The following is a 7,500-nucleotide window of genomic DNA, read 5'->3' as shown; positions in this document are numbered from 1 at the left end:
CTTAAACGAAGATTAGAATAATTTTATTACACGTGGGGTTTACAGCACAACATTTTTTGTACTGTTTTTGTTTTCTTAATTTTAGAATGTGTGTTATTTCAATCTATGAAATTTGACACAGTGAGGGAACAAAACAGTCTACAAAATCAACAAAAACAAAACATCTAAAACATGCAATTTATTTGAGAATGATACATCAATATAAAAAACAAATAATAACTTTTATTCCATTCAAAGTTGTAAGATCTAAAGTGTTTAATATCTTAAATTGTATTTTTAAAATACGTAACAATATTTTTTTAAATAAATGTGAGGTTTTCAAAAGCCATAAAGTATAGCTTTTGAAAACCTCACGTTAAAAAAAAAATTCTACATGAATTATTGATAACTATTTAATAAACTGAACCTAGGGCCGCGAAATATCAGTAATAGTAACTCTACCTAGGGCTGCTAAATAACTAGAGCCAATACTCTTTGGTACTCAGTATTCATGGACTTATGGTTCACGATCTCTATGGTCCACGGTACTAAAAACTAGAGTCAGGACTTCATGGTACAATCTTTTATTACTCCATGGTATTATGCTTCGTTCAAGGTCTTTTATCTAAAAGAATAGGTGTCAATGTGCAAAAACATTTTTTACTTATGCTGTTAGATGTTAATTTAGCTAATATTCAAATATTTGGAAAATGCTTCTTTTTCAAATGTTCATCATTAGTGCCAAACTTCCAAGCAAGTTCACTTGAATAATATGTTTTTTCCATTATATATTTTTTAACTAATTTTCAATGTAAAATAATAAAAAGTCATTAAAACTAATGTATAATTCCTTAACATAATTTAATTAATAACAATGTTATTATTTAAATAATAACAATGTTATTATTTAACTAATAACATTGTTATTAATTAAATAATAACAATGTTATTATTTAATTATTTATAACTTTTATTACTTGTTATGTAATAAAAGGCAACCATTAAACGCAAGCATTAGATTCCAGTTGAATACGATAGAGAAAAATGAATACAAAACCAATAACAAAATCATTAAAAACTGTTATTTCATGGAAATATGATTTCCTAGGTTATAAAATAAAAAGTGTTCACTGTGTTGACACTGTTGTTAAGATATGGTGCAAAATATGCACAAAACATGAAAATATTAAGCACAGCCAACTTTCCATATTTGGGTCAGCTGAAAAATCTACATTAGTTTTTACAAAGGGCACTAATGTTGTTATGCATCATCAGGTATAATATATTTTAATTTACTTTACAGAGATAAAGACAAAAAAAATAACATATATATTTAGGAAATTATAAAACTAAAATAATATCTACGACATAAAATGTTATTTATTTCACATCTACTTTAGGATAAGAGGCATTTGTCGACAGGATTGCATAAAGAAGTGGCGCAATCGGTCAACGCTTCCTTCTTTTCCAATAATCTTTCATCTTCAAATGCATCTTCAATAACCGAGGATGTTTACAAAGCTTATTCAAAGTTAATGCAAACAGAATATGAATTGGCTATGCATCCTGCAATGCCGCATTATAATTTTGATGTTCTTGTTAAAGTTCAGAGAGATAATGGTGTAAATTATTGCAAGGCAAAAACAACCGGAATACAGGTATTTTATTTATAATGCTGATGTATTAGTTTAATAAAAAACATTTGTATTCTTATATAGAAGTATTATGTGTTCTTTGAATATTACACTTATTAATAATGTCTCTTTTTATTTTGTAGCATGAGAGCTAATACATTGCATTGTCCAGACAACAGAAAAAATTACGGCTATCATTACCAAAAAATCATTTATGGCATTGCTTTCAGATGGCAATTAAGTAAAGAAAACCAGTAGCGAAAAAGAAGCTATTTTAGTTAGGGAGGGGTATTCTGGTGGCCCATGTTATTTTAATGTTTTACTGTGCAATATGGTTTATTTTGGAGGTAGTGATGCTGATTTATTTAAGTTGGTATTAGACAGTGTTTCCATTACTAACAACATCGATCCATCTGAAATTCCTTTGTGTAAATTTTCATTGTGTGATACTTTTTATACAACTTTGTTTCACCTCTTAAAAAACTCTGGCAAACTAAATGACTCCTGCAAAGATGTAGCTGCAGCCCTATCAACCCACTTTTACACACTCAATAAAATTACTGGCACTTGATTTGCCACACATTGACAAAGAGGCTTTACAAAACTGCTGCATAACTGGCCATCTTATTTAGTTGCTCTGCCAAATGCACTTGAAAATAAACAAAGTTATAAAAACAAAAATATGTCAAAACTGCAGGGGATTTTAAAAAATTTAACAAACAGCGCTTTTTTATGCAAAGTTGGATTTATTTAGATTTGCTTGATGCAATATCACCATTATTGCTTTTTTTTCGAAAAAAATGTTTTGTTGGCGCATGAAGTGCAAACCCAAATTGTTTTGACGATCAGTAATTTAACTGCATAAAAGTTAGAGACACTTGATGAATCATTTTGTAGTTCGGTCAGAAAGTTCCCTATAAAAGAAGAAAATGACATCATCATTGTCAAATCATGTTACTTAATAGCTGGATCCTAAATATTGGACCAACGAGAAAAGCAATGGTTCAAATGGAATAAAATATGTTATGCAACATTTTTAATAATCACTTGCAGAAGCGGATTTCCAGGAATCGTATGTCTTTGAAGAGTGGAATGCTCTAAAAATAATGGTAAAGGCACATTATTCAAAGATAACTTGTCTTGAAGTTTGGGAGAAGTTATGGAAACTAGAAAAAGCTAATTTTCCAAATATTTTGTTATTAAATGAGTTGTACTTCAGTTTATCTTCATCAAACAGCACAGTTAAACTAGATTTCAGTACATCTACCACCATTCTTTCCGATAGAAGTTTTTGAATGAAGCATAGTACCATGGAAGAATGCAAGACAATTGTTGGAAATGATCATGTAAGGTCGGATGAAGATCAAAATGGGATATTACAACAATTGGTCAATAAATAATTAAAAAAATGTTGAACAGTTACATTTCAATCTGAAATCACGGATAATCAAACAAATATTATTGAATCTCCAGTTAAAACAGATGAAAGTGACAGTTCTTTAGATAGATCATTAGATAGTGAACTAATTTGTTCAGAAGAAAAATACGATTATTGCTACAATGAATCAACCAAAATGAAATCATCAGATAATGATTCATCATATTCTGATGGTAAAGTAAAAGATATAAGACTTTTTATTACTTTACATTATAAACTAATTTTAAAATATACAAATTGATTGTGCAAGTATATTAAAGATAATGTGCCCCCTTGCTGTATTAAAAAAAAATGTATAAAACGTAAAACAATTATAGTAAAACAAATTTATCAACTTAATATAAAATTGTTCTTTCTTTACGCTGACGCATATATTTTTCAACTAAATTGCATGTTTTAGATGTTTCAATTTCGTTTATTTTTTAAGACATATAAATTGTTTTGTTCCCTCGCTTGTATCAAAAACCTTTCGTGGAAATAACATGCATCCTAAAAACAATAAAAAAATAAAAAATAAAAAAAAGGATAAATCTAAAATTTAAGTAAGTGGTTTAATTATATATATATATATATATATATATATATATATATATATATATATATATATATATATATATATATATATATATATATATATATATATATATATATATATATACATATACATATACATATACATAATAATATATTAATGATATTCAGCTGACCAATTGAGGTCAACAACATCACGTAATAAAAAATGAAACAAATTAACATAAAAACGAATTGCTTAAAAAAAGCGTAAAATATGAAAAACCGATCAAATAATATAATTCTTGTTTTCACATAATCTCCATAATTTCTATTTAGAAGAGTTTGTCGAATACGTATCTCGAGCAAACTTTGTCTTATTTATCTCCAGGAATTCTCTAAAATTTCCTACCCGTATTCTGGAATGAATGACAAGGATTTACGATTCAGACAATCAAAAGTACCACGGCAAGTTCGAACGTCGTGTGGTTCCTGAAATCAACCATTTTTATTTTATGGACTCTTTTGTACTGATTTTGCAAATAATTTTCTTTCTGGTCACTGAAAATATTCACATAAACATTTAAGTGGGTAACACCCAGAATCTAGTTCAGTGCTGGTTTTGTTTTGTTGTTGCATAGTACGTTATTTAAATTGGGAGGTGAAGTAAATATAACTCTGATATTTTATTTTTCAAATTCACTTCGGAAATTAAGGCCGATTAAAGGTATCCAAGGGAGTTTAACAAACTGGTTTTCTAATTGTTTAGATGTAGTATTTTTTGAAACACAATCTCATTAGTTTTTATTTATTTAAATAAGATTTCTTTTGTTATAACCGTTTAGAAAATATGTGTCTTTGAGGAAATCAAATTCTTGTGAGAAGTGTTTTTCGGAGCAGAATTATTTTGCTGTTTATAGAAAACCTTTAAAGACGACATTCATTAAATCAGTTTATTGTGATTGTAATAAAAATATCTAAAAAGTTAAGTTGTTTTCTTCCGTTTTCAAATTCAACAGTAAAGTTTATGGAGGGGTTATATTCATTATAATATAAATAGAGGGGTTATATTCAAGAAAGAGTTCTAGTTTTTCTATCCAATAGAAACAAGCATAGACATCGTCTAAATATCTTTTGTAATTATTAGTTGGAATGAATAAACAAAGGCCACAATTTGAGCTCTTCTTTCTTTATTTTGCAAAAACACTTAAACTATGACCGCCATCAACGACATACCAATTGGACCTGAATAAGGTAAAACCCTAATTTTACGAAACTCAAATCTTTGTATTTAAAGTAATACATGCCTAATAAGATTTAAATAAAATGGTGTTTATCTAAAATAGTTAATTTAGTTCTAGTTTTTAAATCCACTATATCATTCTCCGAAATGCTTATACTAACCATTATTACTTCATCTATTGGTCCAGATGGATATAAAATAATTACATCAAATGAATCTTGAATTTCATTTCAGTCTATCTTCCATTCTTGAGCCATATTGACCAAACTACTTGAATAAGTTTGGTTGAATTGCATTTTTATTTAACGCTGGTTGAACATTTTTAAGCAAATACTCTGATGTTACAAACAGTAGTGTGCTAATAGTGAAAACAACAGGACACATTGTGTAGCTTTTTCTAGTTTATTAGCTTGTACCATTCAAAAGATTCTAAGTGAAACGCAATCTGAATGATACATTTTAAAGTAAGTGGCATTGTATAACTAAACCTGTTTTCTTAATTTAAACATAAGCTTATGAAAATTAGTAGTTTATGTTTCTGTTGGGAAGTAATATACATATAAATATATAAATATATATATATATATATATATATATGTATAAATATATATTTAAGTACAATTATATATATATATATATATATATATATATATATATATTTATACATATACAGTTATGGCCATTGAAATCCGACCACCAGTATCATTTTACTTAAAACTAGTTTAATGTAGTAATAAACAATTGTATTATAGCAATAAAAGAATAACAGTAACAATGAATGATTATAATGTAACATATCGTACATATTCAATGTTTTTAATATTTAGTGGCACCACCATGTGCTTTTAAGACTGCATTAATGCGATCTGGCATTGAATCCACGAGCGCCTGATAATATTCTGGCGTTATTTCAGTAATCCAAGCTTGACGAATTTTGTGCGCTAGATCGTCCAGTAATGTAGGATTAGTTCTGAATACTGCTGACTTTAACTTGACCCAGCAATTTTCGATTGGGTTAAGTCTGGGACTACTCGGTGAGGACCCCAGAAGTAGACCTGCATCTTTCAATAAACGTCTTCTAATTGTTCGAGTGCTGACTGTAACGTCATTAGGTAGATCTGCCCTGATTTGTGTGCTGGATATTGTTGGATCTCTCACAGCAGCCCTGCGTATCATATTGTCTGTTTGTTTGCTAGTAATTCTAGCTTTACCAAAACGTTTTCTGGGCGCAGTGGATCCCGTGTCTTTGATTAGTTGTATAATATCATGAACAGTAGATTTTGGCATACGCAATTTTGCTGATATCTGCGTCCTCGTATTTGCACCATCCTCCGATAAAAGTTTAATATTAGCACGAAGACCTTCCTTCGTACTCATAATTAAATTGTGACAGTTAAATGATAATTATATAAAATAAACGCTAATGTGATTGGCTTAAAGCTAATTAACTAATCATTGATGTCAGGGAAGAAAATAAATTGATTATTCGCATGCATAGACTGTTTTTCTTTATATTCAGCAGTGGTCGATTTTCAATGGCCATAACTGTATATATACATACATATATATATATATATATATATATATATATATATATATTTATAAATATATATATAAATATATAAATGTATGTATTCATTTATATATATATATATATATATATATATATATATATCTACATATATATATATATATATATATATATATATATATATATATATATATATATATATATATAAATAAACATATACAAATATATATATATATAAATATATATATATTTAAATGTATATATTCATTTATATATATATATATAAATTTACATATAAACATATATATATATATATATATATATATATATATATATATATATATATATATATATATATATATATAAATATATACATATATATATAAATATATATATATATTTAAATGTATATATTCATTTATATATATATATAAATATATATATATACATATATATATATATATATATATATATATATATATATATATATATATATATATATATATATATATATATATATATATATGTATGTATGTGTATATACAAATATATATATATATATATTTATATATATAAACATATATATAAATATATATATATATATATATATATATATATATATATATATATATATATATATATATATGTGAATATATATATATATATATATATATATGCATGTATATATATATATGCATAAATATATCTATATATAAATATGTATATATATATATATATATATATATATATATATATATATATATATATATATATATATATATATATATATATATATATATATATATATATATATATATATATATATATATATATATATATATATATATATATATATATATATATATATATATATATATATATATATATATATATATGAAAATACGTGCACACAAATACACGCAATTATATAGTAGTTTAAGCCAGCTGATCAACCAACAGTGAAAACCATTACATATTATTACCAACACATAGATAAAACAATAGCAATTTAACAAAGTTTCTATGAAAAAAATATGGAAAGTACAATTTCACCATTACAAGTCATAGTTGAGAACTAGGCCCAGCGCAAGTACCTCCTAATGTAGCCCCTAGACATTGTCTAGTCTGTGTTTGAAATGGGTTTAAAGCAGGATTAGACTGACAA

The 7,500-nt window shown here is 25.9% G+C and overlaps 1 protein-coding gene across 1 annotated transcript in view; it reads right to left on the bottom strand.

The window, feature by feature from the left end:
- The window catches only part of LOC136085817 (A disintegrin and metalloproteinase with thrombospondin motifs adt-1-like), a 181,353-nt gene that overhangs the window by 65,269 nt on the left and 108,584 nt on the right, over nt 1–7,500 (bottom strand). The window lies entirely within an intron of this gene.

The sequence above is a fragment of the Hydra vulgaris genome, chromosome 10 (genome assembly GCF_038396675.1).
Source record: "Hydra vulgaris chromosome 10, alternate assembly HydraT2T_AEP".
NCBI lineage: Eukaryota > Metazoa > Cnidaria > Hydrozoa > Anthoathecata > Hydridae > Hydra > Hydra vulgaris.
This window is presented reverse-complemented; position numbering and strand designations above follow the sequence as displayed.